Below are 22,503 nucleotides of genomic sequence, written 5' to 3'. Positions count from 1 at the left end.
GTCTACTTTTTCAATTCTGGTTTTTAGTCTGAAAAAATGGGCTTATTCTTCATGTGACTGACACAAGGAATAAGTTTCAGGTGAGACTTTGACTCAGTTCCCTCTCTGAGGCTTTATATTGCAGGCTGAGAAGTTTAACCATCTCATTCAAATGGCAAACACACTACCTGACAACTGGGTTACACACATACAGTAGCAGGTGAGTTGTCCCCTCATATAGAGGTCAGTTTTATATATATATATATATATATATATATATATGTATATATATATATGTATGTATGTGTATATATATATGTGTATATATATATATATATATATATAAAGCAGGATGGTCATTCTGTTTCATGGGAAGTAAAGGGGTTTAAGAAGAGTTCCTCTACTCTTTTACTTGTTGGGAGGAGGAGAAGTTCCCAGAGAGAAGGGAGGAAATACTACAGATAGAAAATCTGAAAGTACAGGAATCTAATGACCTGAAGAAGAATTAAAACCTGATCAAGTGTTAGGAGTGTGGAGAAAGGTGTCTAGAGGAGGCAAAGATGCAGAAGAAACTCTGAACACGTGAAATTGCACGATCAGGATGCGTCCCACGGAAGCAAAACAGATTCTGAAGGAGAAAGCTCAGAATAAGGAATGTGTCCTTGTCAGGAAAAGTAATGGTTTCATTTGGTGGGCTATAGGTGTTGACATTTTCAGGAGACTGAGGAATAACTGAATTGTACACCAGACGATAGCCACACATCCCTATGAAAAATCTACCCACAAGGAATAATGAAAAGTAGGAAGCAGACTTCTCTGGTGGCGCAGTGGTTAAGAATCTGCCTGCCAATGCAGGGGATATGGGTTCGAGCCCTGGTCCGGGAAGATCCCACATGCTGCGGAGCAACTAAGCCCGTGCGCCACAACTACTCTGCCTGCGCTCTAGAGCCCGTGAGCCATAACTACTGAGCCCACGCGCCGCAACTACTGAAGCCCGCACACTCTAGGTAGGGTCCGTGTGCTGCAACTACTGAGCCTGCATGCTGCAACTATTGCAGCCCATGCGCCTAGAGCCTGTGCTCTGCAACAAGAGAAGCCACTGCAATGAGAAGCCCACGCATCGCAAGGAAGAGTAGCCCCCACTTGCCACAACTAGAAAAAGCCTGCGCACAGCAACAAAGACCCAACACAGCCAAAAAAAAAAAAGTAGGAGGCAAAATATGACTTGTTTCCCAGGCTTGGGCCATGGGCCCTAATGCTGAGAATTCTTGTAAGTTGTGCTGGAGGACACAGTTTAAGAAGAAGGACTAATTAAAGCTCCTTCTTAGAAGCCCAAAGCCTCAACCTCAGAGTTGTCCACATACCAGAATAGAGTGGCCCTGAGGCCGCTTGCTATGTCGTTGAAGTGGAAAAGAGAGGAGAGAGAACCAGTATATGGACAATCTTTAAATCTACAGTGAACCTTTATTAAATGTGGCCCAGTTAATGGTCTGGATCCAATTATTCAACACAGTATTTCTCCTTAGTAAGAAAACTTAAGAGAACTCATAGGTGTTACGAGAGAGGTTTTGAAAATTTTACAATTCTCCTTAAGGTTCTATTCCTAGCCTAGCGAGAGGCACGGTTAAAAAAGATGTTCTGGTGAATGCTCATTTTTAATCATCTCACTCTAAACTATGCTAGGTCTCTTGGTAATACTTCACTTGACTGCTCACTAATTCTTCCTTGTTTCCTATAGAGCTGTTTCTTTGTTTCTGCCTCTTCTGTTATTGCTGATTTTTTTTCTCTGCTTGACCTTTTGTCTTAGAGTTAGATTAAAATCTCCCCTTGTGATTAGTGGACTTGTTGATTTTTGCCTTGTAGTTTCAATAAATTTTGCTGTATATATTTTAAAGCTATGTTATTCAGTACCTGCAGTTTAAAATGTTATGTTTTCCCAGTGACTTGCAACTTTTATTAATTAACAAGTCTCAATAAAAATGAAAGATCACAGGTACATGCATCAACCAAAGACAATGCTGAGAAAAACATGCAAATTACAGAAGCATACAAGCAGCTTGATTCCATACATATAAAATTCAAAGCCCTGAAAAACTGTATTGTGTGTTGTTTAGGGACATATGGTACAAACAGTAAAAATCTGTAAGAAAATCCAAGATAGTGATAACTTACGGGGGAATGGAAAGGGTTATGATTAGGGAAGAGTACATGGGGAGCTTCAAAGATTCTGGTAATGTTTTGTAATTTATGTTGGTTGGTGGATAAACAGGTGTATGTTTTATTATTAGTCTATACGTATGTCATATATGCTTTTGTATATGATATATTTCATAATGAAAATGACTAAATCATAGTATGGAAAAAGAAGGCAAACACAATTTCAAGACTGCCCTGCATGAATCCCCAAAGCTGGAGATTTCCTCCTCATCTGAGATTCTGAGACATCTGCTCATAAGGTCAGGCACATCTATAAGGCCATATTCTCAGCTGAGACAGTTCTGGCCTGGCCAAGTGTACCAGCGTGACTTTTCACTCCCACATTTATGTCCATATTGCAGTTGTTCAATGCCCTATGCTTTTTTTTTTTTTTTTTCCCGGTACACAGGCCTCTCACTGCTGTGGCCTCTCCCGTTGCGGAGCACAGGCTCCGGACGCGCAGGCTCAGCAGCCATGGCTCACGGGCCCAGCTGCTCCGCGGCACGTGGGATCTTCCCGGACCGGGGCACAAACCCGTGTTCTCTGCATCAGCAGGCAGACGCTCAACCACTGCGCCACCAGGGAAGCCCTCAATGCCCTATTCTGACAGAAACATTCTTTATTAAATTTTCAAAACTGAAAACACTCCCAATTCTCACCCCCATTTACTTTCTATAATTAGTATTCTGCATTAGTTCCTATTTAGACAACCTGTAAACTTGCAAGAATAAATTGAAATCCTTAATTTGTGCTAAGCTTTAGGTATTCTAATTTACATATATTCGTTTAAACTTCACAACAGTCCTGTGAAGTGAGTACTGTTAGTTTTTCCACTTTACAGATCAAAAAGCCAGGGTAAAGAGAGATTAATTTTCTCAAGATTTTTCAGCTCCGAAGTGGATCTAAAACCAGGCGCTCTGGCCTCAAAATCTGTGCTGTGAACCACCAAGGTCAGGCCTTGTTCTTGGCAGTTCTTACGGTCTTGTTCCTGAGCTTCAATCCAGCCAACTAAACACAAATACCCTGGGTGCTGGCAGCCTCTCTCCCAGTCCTTCAGAGTTCTGCCCACTGCAGATTCTCCATACTGCATTCCACCTGTGTTGGTTCGGCAGTTCTTTCAGTCATGTCCTTTTGCCCAAAACTCAGTATTTCCAAGACACCATGAATTGTGGACATCTCTTGACAACCACTGTCAGCGAAGAGGGTGTCACTGTGTCTCTCTAGCCTGTTCAGGTGGGTGAATCTATTTCCAGGTTGTGACTCCTTTTGCTCCATGCATTTATCTTGCTGTGAGTAAACCACTAGCTTTGCCTATGAATTATAAGCCACAACAGTGTGCAAATAAATAAATAATTAATCTGACCAGGAAGTGAGAAAAATACTGCTTATATATGAAGTTATGTGCTTGCAAGAAAAGACAGAGACTGAGAGTGGACCTTCTCTTCAGAGCATGTGGGTGAAGCCACCAGGAGAGCAGAACTGAAATGAAATAATCACTGATGCCCATAGACCACTGGGTGCGATGAAAGGAGCAAATGATTCCTGGCACAATGCCTGCTGCATTTATTCTTGTGGAATAAATGGGTGATGCACACATCATGCAAAGGATAAACCTGGCAGAGACAGGATGTCATCGTGAAAGGGAATAAGAATTAACTAGATATCTGGAGGAAACCTCTGATTGAAATCAGAGTCTGGAAAGACCTTGATTCCTCTCTGAAATTTTATTTTCCAGAAGTAAAGAAAGAACAAAGGGCCCTGGCAACTAAGGGCCTGTAATGGCTAATTTTATGTGTCAATTTGGCCATGGGATGCCCAGGCACTTGGTCAAACATAGCTCTGGGTGTACCTATGAGGCTGTGTTTGGATGAGATTAACATTCGAATTAGTAGCCTGAGTAAAGCAGATTGCCCTCCCTAATGTAGGGGGGGCCTTCAACTTCTCCAGTCAGTTGAAGGCCTGAATAGAACAAAAAGGCTGACCCTCCCCTGAGTAAGAGGGAAGTCCTCCGGCCTAACTATTTGAGCTGGGACATTGGTCTTTTCTCTACCTTCAGATTCAAACTGAAACATGGCTCTTCTTGAGTCTCAGCCTACTGGCTTTTGGACTGCAGCTACACCACCAGCTCTCCTAGATCGTCAGCTTGCTGACTGCAGATCTTAGGACTTCTCAGTCTCCATAGTCACTTGAGCCAATTTCTTATAATCAGTCGCTATCTCTCTCTCTATCCTGTTGCTTCTGTTCCCCTGGAGAACCCTGACAGAAACCTAAGTCTAACCAATAAGGAGGAATTTGTTGGTGGTGTAAAAATTGAGAAAAAATGAAAGGGTAGTATTAGATTCGAAAATGGTAGATATTCTAAAAATAAGAAAAAAACAATCATAGTTCTGCAGTGTGAAACTTTAAGTGGGAAGTTGGCTTTAAGAGAATTAGAAAATTCTGATTTAAAAAACACAATATACTACCAAAGAAAAAGGAAGAGGTACGTGAAAATGTCAAGGAGACTGTAGAGGGAGCTGTCTGATCAGCTCAGATACTAAAGGACAATTCAAAGAGGAAAGAAGAACACATGACGGAAGACTGCCTCACATGCACTATTGACTGAGAATTAATTAACATTAGTATGAATAAAATTGAATGAAGAACAGTGATAAGACATACAAGAATTGTGTCCAGAAAATTGACATCCAAATATGCTAGAATTGCAAAAAAGTGCTTTGGGGTAAAGAAGTGGAGGGGCATTATTTTTAGCCACAGGCTATAATGGAGCAAATCCTGATTTAAGAAAGAACAGACCCTGCTTGAAGATCATGCTCTAATACTTATGGGGACAAATAGAAAGTAGATGTCTCAGTCCTGATTTCGTTCTGTCTTGTATTTCAAGGTATACTATTAGGCTGAGAAGGGTTACAAGGACTCTGGAGAGAGGATTGAGAGTGCAGAGTGAAGGTGGAGCATCAGAGAGCGCCAGCCCATCTCCAGAGTCAGGACTTAACATCCCACCTTCCAAAGTTTACAGAGGGGATTCCTGACATACTCACAGTTCAGTCATTTCAACTATCATTTATCAAGCATGTGTACTGTGCCTGGTACCAGGTCTGACACTCAAAACGCAGAAATGAAGGAGGTCTCTCTGGGAGCTTGAGGATTTCCAGAAAATGGAACAGGTGCTGGGGATCAGGAAATGTTCTGATTTCCCCAAGAGGAATGAACTGGATTCCTCAAACTACCAGCTTCCTGGTTCTCATACAATCAGGCTTCAAATCAAGTTGACTTACTCCATATGATACATCTAGTGAGCAGTAAAAGTGAGATTCGGCCTTCTGAACCTTCTGAATGGACCCTTCTGAATGGACCCAGCCTTCTGTTCTCTTGGCTTCCAGTCCTTAACTTTATCTCTTGGTTATAATTCTGTCCTTTCTCTCTGAATAAAGTGCCAGATGTGACTTTCATTCATCCATTTATGAAACAAATATTGATGGTTCCTTATGTGCCAGCCTCTGTTCTGGGTGCTGGGGATACACCAATGAGTAAAACAAGGTTCTGCCCTAGTGGAATTTGCCTTCTGGTACTGATTGTCATGGTGGAGACAAAATATAAACAAATATTTATCTTTATGGATTCATAGATATGGTGTACAGTAGTGCTATGAAGGAAAATAAAATACATCAGGCCAAGAGGGACAGGGAGTCCTGGGAGTTACTGTTTTATGTAGTGTGATCAGGGAAGTCTCCTCAAATAAGGTGACACTTGCACAGAGACTGGAAGGAATTCAGAGTGAGAGGGTGCTTGTGTCTGGTATGTAGGACATCACTAGAGGGAAATGCTAGTATAAAGGCTGGAACAGAGTGAGTGGAACGAGAGTGGTAAGAGGTAAGATCATAGTACTAGTGAGGGCAAGGGGAGCACAGGATATGGGCTCTTCTAATCCATGGTCAAGACCTTGCCTTTAATCTGAGGCTATAACTCTTGAAGGGTTTTGAGCAAGGAAATGCCATCATCTGATGAGCTTTAAAAGGATAACTTGGACTTTCATATGGAGAATAGGCTTGGGGCTGGGCAGATAAAATTAGAAGAGAGAGCAGTTAGGAGTCTATCAGAATTACCTGGGAAAGAGTTGATGATGGCTTGGACCAGAATGTAATGGTAGAGGCAGGAAGAAGTGATGTATTGCTAATTCTGAATACATTTTGAAGGTAGAGCCAAAAGGATTTGCTGTTGGATTGGCTGTAAGGTATGTGGAGTATTGAGATGGGATATTCGGTTTGGCCATTAGTCTTTCTAAGGTGGCTTATTCTCACCTTCTGATGTTACCCACTTCTAGGCACTTTGGTAGCTGACTATTTCTACCCCGATTCAAAACCCCAGCACCCAGTCTGCCAATGCCCTTCCTAGGCTTGCTCTAACCCCTGGAGAACAGGTGTATTCTTCCCTTAAGTTAAAAAACAAAAACAAGGGGCTTCCCTGGTGGCACAGTGGTTGACAGTCCGCCTGCCGATGCAAGGGACGCAGGTTCGTGTCCCGGTCTGGGAGGATCCCACATGCCGCGGAGCGGCTGGGCCTGTGAGCCATGGCCGCTGAGCCTGTGTGTCCGGAGCCTGTGCTCCGCAGCGGGAGAGGCCACAGCAGTGAGAGGCCCACGTACTGCAAAAACAAACAAACAAACAAGAAAAACAAACTAATTGAAATGGCTTCCTTTGTGTCCTGAAAACGTATATCAGTATAAGGAAAAGTAAGATTACCTATGTATGAAAATGTAGCATTTTATTTATTTAGTTTTTCTTCTTGACTGAGGAATCAATGCTTAGGCACTTAGGTGCTCATAAAATGAAAATGGACACATAAATCCTGACTAAGGAGGAAGATGTCTTAGGAAAATGAACCTGTGTTTCTGTATCAAGTCAAAAAAGACACACGTTTCAGAAGCAATCTTTTCTTTCATGGTGTGGTAATGAATTTAGCCCAGAAACTTTTGATTCTAGGAGTAGTCTAATGACTGCAAAAGAAACTAAGTGTTGATGCCTGTTCTGTTTTTTCATAGTAGAAGTGCATATCATCTGTGCTATCACTGTTTTCTCTGCTTGTACGTTAATCAGAACCCAGGCCAGTGTCTTTGTAATAGGAGCTGAAGGTGGCATTACTGCATCTGTGGGTCAGACTGAGGGAATCCAGCTTTGCTTCTCTGTTTCGGCAGCTACACAGATGGCTTGCCATTCCCACACACGAACAGGAGCTGATGAGCACTCCGGTGCCCTATTTAAGCTTTCTGGCTCCGGAGAGAAGCTATTTTGAAAAGTGTAAAGATTACACTCTGATAATAGACCAGAGGCCTTACACACGTGGATGGCTCACAGAGGATTAAAAGAGCAGACCCGGAACAAATGCAGCTTGCACCTGATAGAACAATGAGGGCGACTTGCTGTCACATGGACTGCGGGGGCTGTTTGAAGGAAGTTCCCTGCTTAGATCATTGATGCCTCTGTGAGCCAACACAATGGCGATTGGTTTAGGGTGCCAGTGTCTGCCAACTGCTGTCTTCTTGAGGAACCAGTTAGACCACTTTGTACTCCTTTGGTGTTTCAGGGATCTTAGGTCCTAATTGGTAGACTTGTATCTCTAAAATTTGATCTTTTTCTGAATGTTCCTGCATGGAAACTTTTCCCCAGGGTTACTAATCGTCTGAAGAAGTAGATGACTGAGAAAATTCACACTTTTTCTAATTCATTTTAAACAAAAATGATGCAGGTTAGAATTTTGTGGATTTCAGGCCAAGATCTAAAAGCTGTTCCTAAGAGGAGCTCATGGTTGGACAGGGACCTTAAGTTGTTTACGTCGGATTCAAGTAGTTCAAGGCTTTGGGAAGACTGGCTCACTCAACTGTGATAATACCCACATTTTAAAGTGCTGTTTTTGTTCAATTTTGATATTAGTGTTATATCAGCTCCATAACCTTACTCTAAGCTCTGGAACAGTTTAAGTGGAATTGGAATTATTTACTTACTGGTATGAAAGAATTGACCTGTGAAATTGTATAGTCTTGGTATGATTTGGGGGAAGTTACATCCACTGAGACAATGGCCGAGGGAGGAGCATTAGTGTACTAGCCAGGACTTTGGCCCCAAACTCCAGTGTGACCCCCAGTTGAGATATGCTGGAGCACTCGGAGAACTCTCACCTATACTAGGTTGACCTGTATGTCCTTGTAGAAAGCAGGCTGAAGTGCCCACCTAGCCTCTTTCCCTTGAGCCCACACAAGAATCTGGGATTTTATATCCCTTTGGTAAGGAACAGCCATGCCAGAGCCCTGTAATTGCTGAGAAAATAACAGAACAAAAACAAAAGAGTCAGAGTTTGGTCTAATGCTCAGAGAGCCTACTCTTAACCCTTTGAGGCTCAGGCTCATTCCCAGAATTCTGGTTCAGTGTAAAATGGGGCTGGGATTTTACACTTTAAACGAGTTCTCAGGTGGTGCTGCTGGTCCGGGGACCACACTTTGAGGAACACTGCCTTAAGGTATAGTTTGTATAGAAAAACAAGAATAAATGCTCCTTTCTATTGATTTCCCATTTTTCTGGATCATAATTCAGTTCCCTAACAGCTTCCAGAGGTGATCAGCGATTTTTATTTTCATAACATTATGAACACAAATATTGTTTCTAACATATTTAACATGTTTAACGTGTTTTAATGACTTACAGTATGTGTTTTCTTTTTGAAACACAAGTTGTATCGTGTTTGGCCTATGGAAGCCTCTCTAGATTGACTCTATGTTCTTTTAACATGATCCATTCCAACAGTCTTTGAAAGTTTCCTTGTTTTCAGGTACCAACAAAATGCTGCAGGTTCATCTTATAAATTTCATACCCCAAACTTGAATTCAGCCACTTTTCCAGAGAATCTCGGTTCCTTTTCATGTGAATCTATATTATTTTTTGCTATTTCTTTCTAATTATAAAAGCATATTCTCATTACAGAAGGTGTGAAAATAGCACAACATTATAAAGAAGTAGAAACATAATCCAGCCATTTAAAGCAACTACTGATAACATTTTAGTATGTTCCTTTCTGGATCTTTTTGCAATGAAATTCTACATGAAATTATATATAAAGTAATATCTTATATTTTTCATTTAAAAAAGAACATTCATAAAAATTTTCCTGTATCATTAAAACGTTTCATGAGCATCATTTCAAGAGTAGTGTTATGTCCCACTATGTGAACCATAATTTCCTTAATTACCATAATTTCCTTAATCATTCTCCAAATATTGGACATTTGGCTTATTTTTATAAATTATGCTTCAGAGGACAGCTGTGTGCTTAAATCTTTGTTCCCATTTAATACTTTTTTTTTTCTTAAGAATCTATTCCAGAAGTAGAATCCATGGATCCGAGGATATGAACATATTTCAAGTTCTGAAAATCTGTGACCAAATTGCTATCCAGAAACCATTATACTATACCCTTGCCAGCACTGAACATTCTCATTTTAAAATGTTTAGTGTGATAGATGAGAAATTGCTATCATTTTTGTCATCTGAATGTTTATTCTACATAGATTAACACTTGATCTGTTAGGATATTGCAGATATTTTTCCCAGTTTATCATTTGCCTTTCGGTTTTGGTTTTGATACACAGAAACCTTCTATACTTATGTGCTGATATATTCAATTGAAACTTTTTCTATTGGGTTTATAATGTCTACATTGATAACAGAAATAAAAAGGAAATTGACATCCAGTTTATGTAAATTAGCTATAAAACTGATTTTCCTAGAGCACATATGTTATATAAGGCAAGAAATAAGGGCAGTAAAGGAGGCTTGTGATTCCTCCATGGGGTCACATATGAGTGGAGCCCCGGCCTCATACTGTAATCTGTGTGCAGCAGGTCCTTCCCAGCTCTGCTCATCTCTGACAGGCCGTTGGGTCTCCCATGTTTGGAGGGGGCAATCTTTGTTGAGATAGTCACTGCTAGAAACCAGTTGTCATTTAATAATCCACGTGGGCCAAAGCCCTTCAAAGATGTCTCAACCAGACCTTCAACAAAAGTGTTCTCTGGCCACTCTGCCAGAGCCTCTCTGTTCTCCATCAGAACAGGCAGAACTATAATAATAGAAGGAAAGGATGAAGTCATCTCAGTATAGGAGCACAGTGTGGGAGGGACAAGCTCGGAACTCAGTCTAGTTTGTGTCATGAAAGCCATACTTCATCCTCTGCACGGATGTGCCCCAGTGGACATTCCCTCTCCTTGACTCTACTTTCTCTCTCTCTCTGCCTCAGCTTCCCCCTTTCCTTCTGCAACTCTCTCATGAAGTCGTTCAGTACCATTTCCGCACCCTCCCTCCTCTCTCAGGGAACTCCTTGCATACTTTAGGATTAAGAGTTTCCTCCTTTGCATTTTGCAGACTCCAGTAGTGTCCAGAGTTTCTCCAGTGTGCTCACTGCAGTTTCCTTCTGCTCAATTCCTTGCTAGGCTGGGAGGGGTGAGGTGGTGTGAGGCTTAACTTTAGTTTCCTATTTAACCGAACATGTAAACACGTCGCATCAAGGTCAGTATTATTTTTGTTAAGGACGATGCAATTTAAGATACGCCAAAAGAGAAATAATTTGTGTCAGCATGACTCCGGGCCTTGCCCATCTTGGAACAATAAACCTCACTATTATTGTGTTAAGGAGCATTTGGCAATCTCGGAGCCTGTCCTGCTTTACAGAAGGAACCATATTCCTTTCAAAGGCCCTTTCCTTGCTATGCAGGGTGGGTGCTGCCCGCTCCAGTTAATTTGAGCATCAGTTCATCTCACCTCAAAATGGCATCCTCCCCACCTGCCACCAAGATAAATTATGTTCTTAGAGGATTGTCAGTCTCTGTATTTACTTTGGCGCATCTACTACTTGTATTTTTCAGAATAATGCTACTTGTGTTTTATACACACACTTTTTTAGAGGAGAAACATAAGTTTAATTTTGCTTGTATAAATACGTAACTTATGAGGTAGAAAATGGGGCTTTATGGCAGTCTTCTGTTTCTGCTGATGAAGATAGCAATTGAGAAAATTTTCCTAATTGTGAGCAAAACATTTGAATGGTTATTTATTTAAATGTACAACCAGTAGGCTTACCTTGCCCTGGAACTAGGTTTAATGAACATTTCTCTCTCTTTATGTAGCTAAGCAGAAGCTATGGTCCTGTCTTCATGGTGTGCTGAGCTCAGAGGAAGACGTGAAATGATTTGCATAAGGAGATTCATTGACAAGAAAACTGCTAGAGTCCAAACTTGAGGCCCAGGACTGGAAATGAAACAAAGGGCCCCCCAACAGGAGCTCTCCATGAGTGAGTCTGGGCTACAGCCAAGAGTGCAGCACATGCGCCGTGAGTGGGCTGGGGACTCTGCTTCAATCTGTGGCTGAGGCTGGCTAGTGCAGCAGGCATAGCCACCCCAGCAGCCTGGGGAACTTTAGCAGAAAAGGCTAAGCATGTGCTTTTGAGCTGCCCAAGTTATAAGCTTGGGATCCGAGGATGCAGTATTGCTGTGGATGTGCAGGATCTTTATAGAGATTATTGCCGCAGCTGTAGACAAGCATCCCTGTGTTTTTATGAAACCAGTGAGATATATGAGAATAGCAGTGGATGAGTAGAGGCTGTGGAATATGTGAGATAGCGATGGATGAGTAGAGGCTGTGGAATTTATGTGAATAGCAGTGGGTGAGTAGAGGCTGTGGAATATGTGAGGTAGCGGTGGATGAGTAGAGGCTGTGGGATGATCGTGTTTTTCTTCGTATATTTGTGGAAGCAGGATGGATCCCTTCAAACTGAGCGAGCCCCCGGTGTTCTTCCACATTTAGGCATGGTGGGGGATTCAGTGGGGAGAGACTAGATTTCTTAAAGTTGCTCAAGCCAGAAATCTTGGATTTCTGCTTTCCCTTCTCCTATTTCCAATCTATCAATCAGCCCTAATGATTCTACCTGTAAAATCTAAATGAATTCATCTGCTTTTCTTTAATTCTCCTTCTGTGGTGCTAGATAGATCACTGGCATTGCTTTCCCAGTTTACTCACCTCCTGATGGCTGTTTCAGCTCTCTTCCCTGTTATATTTATTCTTTATACAGAGTTAACTTTTAAAAATATAAATCAACCTTGTCATTCCCTTCCTAAAACCCACCAGTGACTTAAAATCCTGCTCACTATAAAACCAAATCTCCTTACACTGGCCTACAAGCCCCTAATGGCCTGACCCCCTCCAGTCCCTTCTCTTCCCACTCTTCCCCTTGCCCTCTGCACTGGAGCCACATGACTTTCTGTTTCAGGAACAGGAAAGTTCATTCCCGCCTCAGGGCCTGGGCACCAGCTGTTCCCTTTGCCTGCACTGCACTTCTCCTGGCTCCTCAGCTTCCACGTCACAGCATCAGAGAGGCCTTTCTTAGACACGCAACTTAAGGTAGCCCCCTCTCCCATCATTCTGATATTTTCAAGTTAACATTTACAACCACCTAATATTTTCTTAATTATTTTTATCTACCTACCTATCTTTCTATCATCTCTCTAATCTAAGCTAGCTACCAGTTTATGGTATAGTTTGTGGGGGCAGGGAGGGAGTGTTGACAGATGAGTGAATAACTGAATGAGTGGCTAGCTATGAATTAATTCATTTAGTATTTCTTCCAGTATTAGACTGCAAGTTCCATGGGAGTGGGGATTTTGAACAGATCTGCAGCTCCCAGAACAATGCTTAGTGCATAGTAGTCATTCATTAAATATTTGTTGAATGAATGAAACAGCTGAAGTGAGTAACTGAAAAAAATAAAGGGGATAGACTCACCTTTATTCCCTGAGGGTATGAAATTCATCTCACCTGTCACACATAGTTAAAATGTTTTAGTGTTTCCCAGGAGGTGAGTAATGTGCAAAGTGCTTTTGCAGTGCCTCATTTAATACTTACAACAACTTTCTGAGTTACATACTATGTTATTTCCATTTTATAGATGGAGAAACTGAGGCTTAGAGAGATTAAGTAACTGCTATTTAAGTCAAAGAGCAGTATCTCCAGTCACTTGATGCTATCTAGTTATCTGTTAATATGGTTTCATTCCAGTAGTTTATTGAAGTTATAATTTTTTAAATAAGATTTTATACATCTTATAACAATAGAAATAATCATAATAATAGCAACAATAAATGGTAACAAGCATCCTTTCTTGCTTTTTTCCTGTTCTGTGGGGAAGTGCTACCTTTTGGCAGAAACAGTTATCAGCAAAGGACCAGGTTATAAATGATCAAATATGGAAACAAGGTTCTGTCTGCTCCATTACAGATTGTTTTTTCAGCTTGCAGGAAAGGAAGAAATAGAGTGAAATAATCTCAAATTAAAGGGTATGTGAAAGAGACCTAAAATAATTAGCAATCTCTTCCTCTCACATAGGAAAAACACTCTGTATTTTGGGTTTTTTTTTTTTTTTGAATATCTGGGCCCCTTTTGGAGGCAGAGTTTGCTTTTCCTAACTCTGTAAGGTGCCCGGCTCCCAAGAGCAGACTGCTTTGGAAGGTAGCCCCACCGCCAGCTTTCAGTAGGCCTTGCGTTTGTTTCCTTGTGTCCATCCCACTGGGTTCCATGACAGACATATGGAGTTGATTCTAAACGACCTGCTGAGCTTGGGTGTGATGCTTTCAGACATGAAAGCTTGATTAATGGCAAATGTTAATTGAAGCAGTGAATTATTAAAGTGTTTTTCCATAAATGATAAATGCTGCTGCTGGCTCTTTTGCCTCTTGTGACATCATGAAACTTTCCAAGAAGTTGCTAGCTTTGTTCAGGGAAAATGGGAAGAGGTGTCTGCATTTGATGGCATTCGTGGTAACCTGTTTACGCTCTGTGGCCAGGCTTCACTGGGGATGACACCACCTCTTCTCCTGGAACCCACATAATCTCAACCAAACAAGGAAATCGTCTTTCCCTTAAATGCAGAACTCTATCCAAATGGTCTCATCCAGCTTCCTAGCTTCGGTGCCCATCAATAGCTGGTGACTCCCATTCTTTACCTGAGACTCAGATCTTCCCCTGAGCTCCAGACTTATAAACACAGTTATTATTTGACAACTCCACCTGATCCCCCATGGGATCTCAAACTCGTATTCATTCATTTAACAAATAATTATCTAGTACCTACTGTATGTCCCCAGTGCCACTTTGTTCTAAGCACTGGGGAAACAGTAATGAACACAATAGATATAGCTCCTTGTGGAACTTACATTGTAGTGGGGAGGGGAGGAGACAAATAAACTAAGGCAACAAAAGGGGAGCAGGGAGTGCTGAGCATTGGAGGTGGTGGTAGCAGGGGTAGAGGTTTTTATAAAGTGCTCAGGCAATGTCCTATTAGATGATATTTGGGCAGAGACTTAGAAGAAATTCTAGACGGAGCTAAGATTTAAACATAAAAAATGAAACTATAACATATTCCAAATTGTCTTTCCTTTCAAATTTTTCCCCTTGTCCTGCATTCACAATCCCCAGGAATGTTGCGTACAATCACTAGAGTCACATACATGGGGTCATCTTCCTCCCCAACCTCTATTTTATAGACGAAATCATCCTCTCACCCATTCTGAATTCCTGGAACTTACACCTTCACAGAGACATCAGGTAGAATCTTCAGCCACCTATCACTGGCTCCTCCCATGGGAGAAGGAAGGATGGATCAAATAGACCAGATGGAGAGAGTCTCTCATCTATCCGTCCAGTTTCTTTAGTGCTCTCTGACAACATTTCTCAAAATTTAATGTTCATAGGAGTGAGTTAGAGAATCTTATGCAAATGCAGACTCTGATCCAGCAGGTCTTTGCCATAGGCCTGAGGTTCTGCATTTCTGTTAAACTCTCAGATAATGCCATTGCCGCTGGTCTGTGGACCATGCTCTAACGGTCTACCAGGGTCCATAAGGGTGTGAGAAGGCTTCAGTCCTTCTTGCTAAGTACTTTTTCAGCAGCTCCAACTCTCCTCATGTGTAGGATCCAATATATGGTTTTGAGAGCAAGTATTAGAAAGCCCATTTTCACTCTAAATCCAAGCCAAATACTCCAATCCAGATTTATCAGATTAAAGCCTTTTGGTTGATTTCTATTTGACACCTATGCTCTGTTCAGAAGTCAGGAGAGAGAGAGAGAGAGAAGGTTTTGTTTGTTGTTATCATTTCCATTTTATAGATGAGGAAATAGAGGCTTAATATTGTTGAAGGACTGATTTAAAGCCAAACAGGGAGGAAGCGCAGACTGGGATTTGAAGCCTGTCGGTTTGACCCTAGCATTTACCATCTTACCTGCTGTTTTATACCGCCTCCAGTGAAACTGCCCTGCCCCTGGGGATCTGGTCCCTCTCTACCGTGTGATTGCTGTCTCCGTCCCCTGCTTTGTATACCTACACACTAGTCACAGTTTCCTTACCCATTTTTGCTTCTTGGCCATCTTCTTACCTATCAATATGCAGATCAATGTCTAACTCCGTTATGAAGCTTTTCTTTGATGCTTCAGCAGGAAATAATCCCTTCCTATTTGTCTCTTGGTTTACTGTGCACAGAATTCCATCATTTCCCTTGCAATAGTTATTTCATTTATTTGTTACACGACAATTTCCTCTGCTATTTTGAAAGATTGGAATAGTGTTTGATTCATCTTTTCTTCCCAGCACCCTGCTCAGAGCCTACACTTATAAAAAGCTACATATATATTGAATGAATGTTTAATGCTTACGTTGGAACTTAGTGTCTGAATGGTTCTGTGCTTAGTCTTCCTTTTTCTTACTCCTCTTTATTCCCTTGCATTTTGTTTGAAGTGTTTGTTTTCTTCTTTACTGTATGGGCAGAAATAGGGAGGGCAGGAGCAATGCCTTTTTATCTTAGGGACCTGCTCAGCATTTGGTGAGGGACCTTGCACAAACTTGTGGTAAAATGAAAGCTTGATAATAAAGTATTTTTGTATCCTAAGAAGAGCAGAATACAACTTTAATTCAAAGTGAAAAGAACCAGCTCTTCCATTAACAGGTATATGATCGTGAGCTAGTTACCTAAATTATATGAACTTTACTGTCCTCATCTGTAAGATGGTGGTGTTGACATCTATATCACAGAGTTATTGAAGGATCAGATGAAATAATACATCTTAAAGAATAGCAGGGGCTCAATAACTGTCAGTCTCCCAGCTTCCTCTTGTCTGTTTTTGCTGCCAACATGAGGTTTAGGCCCTCATCAGACTTGTTTCTTTCTACTTCCTGTCTCTCCCTCTTTTGTCCGTTTTACATATGCTACCATGGCCCTCTCCCTAAACACGATATTTATCCTGACCCTCTTCTGCTCTAAGATTCAATCGCCAACAAGATAAAATTCAAGCAGCCTTATTCCAAGGTGCCCCTTCAGCCTTCCACTGTGCGCCGGCATCAGCTCCAGTTCCAGGCGAAGCAGGCAGCCACTACTTCTTTGAACATACGCAGTTTTACTTTTTTATCCCTTTCTTTGAACATATGCAGTTTTACTTTTTTATCCCTGGGCCATTTCTCCTATTGTTCCATCTACTAATTATGCCCAACTATTACTTAAGAATCCAAATCTTATCCTTAAAACATAGTGCTGGTCTTAACTTCTTAATTACCAGATGTAATGCGTGCTTGCTCTCTGACTTGTGTATCCCAGTTAAGGTAATTAGTTTTGCATTTCCTTGTTGGAATGGTACTTTTTCTGTTGTTTGAAGAGGCGCTTTTAATCTCGCCTCACCATTTTTCCTCTTCTACCAGATGTTAAAATCCTTGGGAGCAGACACTGTCTTGTATCCCACAAATCTTGGTATTCCAACCACTGCCTAACATGCAACCTAATGTTTATCCAACACCGTGTGGAGCAGTTTACTCTGTTCCAGGCACTCAGTACATGAAAATAAATATCAAGACAAGGCATATAAAGATTTCTCAACCTAATTATGGAAACAGACAGTACATAGGTGGAATACAGTGGATGTAGCAGATAAAAATATCCATGGATTCTTTGAAACTCCTTTCATCAAAAGGTGAGGTCTATGCTCTTGTCCCTTGAATCTGGGTGTTCTTATGATATGCTTTTCCAGAAGAATGCAGCAGAGCTGACGTCATGTGAGTTTTTGCAGCATGTGCTCTCATTCTCTTAGGAGATTGCAATGATAAGAACAAGTCAAGGGCAGACTCATTGAGGATGAGGGGCCATGCAGAGAGAGGGAGGCCCAGCCTGCCCGGCCATGTCTCCATGAGTGAATCCAGACAACCATCTAGAGCAGAGATGAGCTGTCCCAGCTGAAAACCCAAATTGCTGACCCAGTGAATCATGAGAAATAAATGATTGTTATTTTAAGCAGCTGAGGTTTGGGGATTTTTTTTTTTTTATGAACCAGAAACTGATACAGTGGAATAAGTGCTGTTATAGATTGATATAATAAAGCCCAGCCTATTAGGGGCAGAGGCCAGGCAGGGAAAATCTTCTAGAAGTGACATTTGACCTTAACATTTCATGTACAGAAGTTTCCAGAATTAATAGTTGTAGGGGGAACATCTGGTAGGTGTTTAGCAAAGTTATATTGCTTTAATTATCTAATATACATTAAATAAAACCTAAGAAAAATTATGATTGTATCATTATCTCACATTTAACAAAGAGGTAAGTTATCAGACCAGTATATGGGGAAAAAATTATTAGACCATTTACTGTTACGAAACAGCTAACACTGACTGAAATATAATGTACTTAAGGCAAAAACAAGACAAAAATTCAAAACATGTATAATAAATGGAACAGGTGGTGGAATTAGCAGGTGGGAGAAGGGAAGAATATTAAAGAACTGGGTTTCAGGAGAGCTTCATTTAAGAGAAAGGGTAGGGAGTAAATTGTAAAGGATAGGGAATGCCTAAAACTCAGAGAAAATCAGGTTCCATTCAAAATAGAACTAAGAGGAGAGGGCGTTCCAGAAGGAAAAATGGCGAGAGCAAAACAACATGGAGGCAAGCAATGGCCCATCTGGAGAATGAGTGGACACTTGGAAGTAGTAATAGTAATGGGTAGGGGGTGGTTTTGGAAAGGTATATGGACCTTATAGTAGTGGATCTTGAATGCTGGAGTAAGGATGTTTTATTTTATTTTGTGGCAATGAGAGCTGTTGAAGATTTTTAGTAAGACCACAACATTATCGGGGTTCTGTGAAAAATCATCCTGTGTGAAACTGTTCTACCTAATGGCAAAACTAAGATTTTTCTCCTGAAGCCCAGAGGCAATTCTTCTAATATCCAGTTTGCTTTATATCCCCAAACTTTTGTGATCAAACCGAGTTTAGGAAAATACTGGGAAAATCTCCAAATATGTAGATCTGGGGTTTGGGCATATTACAATATAGAAAGTGGTTAATAAGCACACACTTCTCATTGGAGAAGCAACTGACTTTGGTATAAAAGATCTAAGTTCCCATTGCTCTCCTGGTCCATACTCCAGCTTTTCAGGCTCACCTACTTGCTTCTCAGTATAAGCAAAGTGTGTCAATTCAGTAACAGGCCCACTAATGCCCCATGTTTTCCATGGACCTTAGTAGCAAAACAATAGGAGATGGTAAGGAATTCTTCTTTACTCCCCAAATAACTATTGATACTTCTTGGCTAAACATCTGGGATTAGAAAAGTCAAATAAGACATTGTTGCTCCCCCTTACGAGTTCTTAATGAAAGCAGATACATCAAAATGCAGCCTTCACGGTTCTGTGGTAGGTGATGTGAATCGACCTACTCAGCTTCAGTTTTCTTCCTTCTGGTGAGCCTTGCTGTTTGCAAAGACTGGAAAGCTAAAAACTTTTATTTCCTGGACTCCCTTTCAGCTAGGGTTCTGGATAGATTAGGTTCACCAGTTTGATGCATTGGAAGGGCAAATTCCTGCCCCTTTGGTTATTTTCTGTTGGCAAGCAAGGTCCTGGGGGGCTGTGGTTATTCTGCTGCAGCATGCAAAGGCCCGTTTACCGACTTTGTGGCAGGCAAGAGGCAGTTTCAGTTGAAGTATTGGCAACTTTCCAACTCTGATTTGCTGATCCCTGGATCATTGGTATGGTGTGTGCTCTTGTACTCAGTTCTGTGGCGCTCTGAGAGTCAGTTTCAGAGCACCATGCAGCCCTAGCCTAGAACCCTTACGATAGTGTGTGAGCATCTAATTTCCTGTATTAAATCTCCTGCTTAAAGTACTTCGTGTGGTTTCTGTTCCATGCACTGACTGTTTACACATGGTATAAAAGGTGTATAAACAAAGCAATTAAGAATACAGCCAAGTGCATGACTAGTTCTGCTTGGGAGATTTGAAGAAGTTTCCATGGAGGAAGTGATAATATTATGTATCTTGAAGGATGACTAGTAATTATTATTCAATAGGCAGCTAAGAGGTGGAAGGGGCAATCTAGGCATTGAACAGAACTTGTGTAGAAGCACAAAGGTGTCAAAGATAATAGTGTTCAGGGAATAATAAGTATACTACTGAATATCTACTGCCATTGCCAGCCCATCTTTTAGTACATCCTTTTAATAATACAGTTACACCTCAGTTAATGTTTCCCCATAGAGTGCCAGTTCTTTACAGTGCTTTTCACGTCACAAATATATATATTAGTATATGTCTTTCTCATGTCTAGTCAACCAGTATAGTAGAGAGGGTCAGGGAGCAGGTTAGTAAAGTGAGTAGGGTATGGACTTGGGAGTCAGACTGCCTTGATGTTGACCCCTCTCTCCATTTTCTTCTCCATAAATATAGAGACAATAATAGTACCTTCTCACTGTAGAATTGTTTTGAGGACTAGAATCAACACATGTAAAATGCCCACAACATAGTAGACATGCAGAAAGTCCTCAATAAATGTTAGTATGGTAATTCATTATTCTTAGGGTTGTGCTATCTCAGCCAGTGAGTGCTAGTGTGCTAGCCTGTACTCTTTGCAGTTGAAATGACCTGAAACATAAATCTGTTTATTTGCTGCCCTGTGGTATTTCTTTATACTGTTATTAACTTGTTTTGAGAACTATTTTGACATTTTCTGGCTATGAAAAGATATGCCAAGAGAGTACTTGTAGTACCAAAAAATTGCCAAGAAAGATTTTCATGCTGGATGTTAAAATGCAAAGTTTATGGTGGTTCAGGGCATTCGATGTAATGGGCAAGGCAACAGAAGATAAATATCAATAGAAATTGGTGGAAATCCTTTGACATTTCAAAGGGTATGGTAAAGATTACAACAGAACAACAGTTGTTTGACAGATCCTGAAAGGAAGTATGGAAGTGGTACAGAGATTCTGCTAAAACACCTCTGAAACTTTTTTAAGTTAACACTCTCACTTCCAAGGAAATATTCCCTACATTAAAAAGGCTATACCAGGGCTTCCCTGGTGGCGCAGTGGTTGGGAATCTGCCTGCCAATGCAGGGGACACGGGTTCGAGCCCTGGCCCGGGAAGATCCCACATGCCCGGAGCAACTAAGCCCGTGCACCACAACTACTGAGCCTGCGCACCAGAGCCCGCGAGCCACAGCTACAGAAGCCCGTGTGCCTCAGTAGAGCCTGTGCTCCGCAACAAGAGAAGCCACCGCAATGAGAAGCCCGTGCACCACGACGAAGAGTAGCCCCCACTCGCTGCAACTAGAGAAAAGCCCGCGTGCAACAACAAAGACCGAACGCAGCCAAAAATAAATAAATAAATATTTTTTTAAAAAAGGCTATACCTATATCTTCTCTTTAAATCTATGCTATGTATTTGTATTGTCCTCTTTCATCCTCTTTGGTATTTCTTGAGATCTTTGGGACTTCACTTTTTGTTGTCTATTTCATAGACTTTCCTGCCTACGCTCAGAAAAACTTCAACTGACAAGTTTCAGCTCTATCCAGTGGCAGTTTAATAAAACTACAACATGGGCCCCTGTCGTCCAGCAATTTTGACCTTCTCTTTACATTAGGAACCTCTACATTGGAAAGACCATAAGTCTCCCCTCCCATATCCCCCATAGAGTACTGCTCTACTCTAGAGAACTTGATATCTTGTTTTCATACCCCATCCTTGGATTTGCTTCATCACACTACACTTTTTAAAAGTTTTGCAATCTTTTCCTAATCTAAAATAAAACTCTTCTCTTTCTTGTTATTATTAATACAATTATTTCTTCACATTCTTTCTTTTAACCAACATTTACTAAAGAATCTACTATGGGGCTTTCCTGGTGGCGCAGTGGTTGAGAGTCTGCCTGCCGATGCAGGGGACACGGGTTTGTGCCCCGTTCCGGGAAGATCCCACATGCCGCGGAGCAGCTAGGCCCGTGAGCCATGGCCGCTGAGCCTGTGCGTCCGGAGCCTGTGCTCCACAACGGGAGAGGCCACAACAGTGAGAGGCCCGCGTACCACAAAAAAAAAAAAAAAAAAAAAAAAAAAATCTACTATTTATGTTCTAGGCTTTGGGGATTCAGAACAGAAAGATGCCATCCCTGTTCCCAGGAAACATTCAGTGTGATGGAAGAGACAAAGTAGTAAGACTTACAACAGCAGGTGATTCAAACTATGACATAAGCAGCTTCAGAATTCTGGGACACAGAACCAAGACTTCCTTGAGGAGAAAAACTAGAATTCAATATTGGAAGACATCTAGAGATGGCAGAGATTTTGGTTTTCCAGTTTTTGATGGTTTATTTATTTTTAACAGCTTTCTTGAAATATAATTCACATCTCATACAATTCACCCATTTAAAGCATGCAATTCAGTGGCTTTTATAGTATTCACAGATGTGTGAATCTTTCACCACATTCAATTTTAGAATATTTCATTACCCCCAAAAGAAATCCCATACCCCTTAGTCATCATGCCAACCACCCCCTGCCCACCTCTTCCCTAGTTATAGGCAACCACTAATCTACTTTCTCTATATATATATTTGCCTGTTTCTGAACATCTCATAAAATAGAATCATATAATATATGGTACTTTGTGACTTCCTTCTTTCACAGAGTGTAAAGTTTTCAAGATTTATCTATGCTGTAGCATGTATCAGTATTTCATTTCTTATTATTGCCAAATAATAATCTATTGCATGTACACTACATTCTGTTTATTCACAATTCTATGGACATCTGAGTTGTTTCCACTTTTTGGCCACTATAAATAATGCTCCTGTGAGTATTTATGTATGAGTTTTTGTGTAGATGCGTGTTTTCTGTTCTTTGGGGTATATACCTAGGAGTAGAATTGCAAATCGTATGAAAAACTCTATGCTTAACTGTTTATGGAGCTGCCAAACTGTGTTTTTAAATGGCTGCATCAT

General features: G+C 41.1%; 1 long non-coding RNA gene across 1 annotated transcript in view; it reads left to right on the top strand.

The window, feature by feature from the left end:
* Positions 1-12,576: 12,576 nt before the first annotated feature.
* The window catches only part of LOC137231293 (uncharacterized), a 92,724-nt gene continuing 82,797 nt past the window's right edge, over positions 12,577-22,503 (top strand). Inside the window, exon 1 of the long non-coding RNA XR_010946448.1 lies at positions 12,577-12,614. This is a non-coding gene — a long non-coding RNA (uncharacterized lncRNA). The remainder of the gene's footprint in view (positions 12,615-22,503) is intronic.

The sequence above is a fragment of the Pseudorca crassidens genome, chromosome 9 (genome assembly GCF_039906515.1).
Source record: "Pseudorca crassidens isolate mPseCra1 chromosome 9, mPseCra1.hap1, whole genome shotgun sequence".
Lineage (NCBI taxonomy): Eukaryota > Metazoa > Chordata > Mammalia > Artiodactyla > Delphinidae > Pseudorca > Pseudorca crassidens.
The sequence above is the reverse complement of the archived record's forward strand: the minus strand, read 5'-3'. Positions and strand labels throughout refer to the sequence as shown.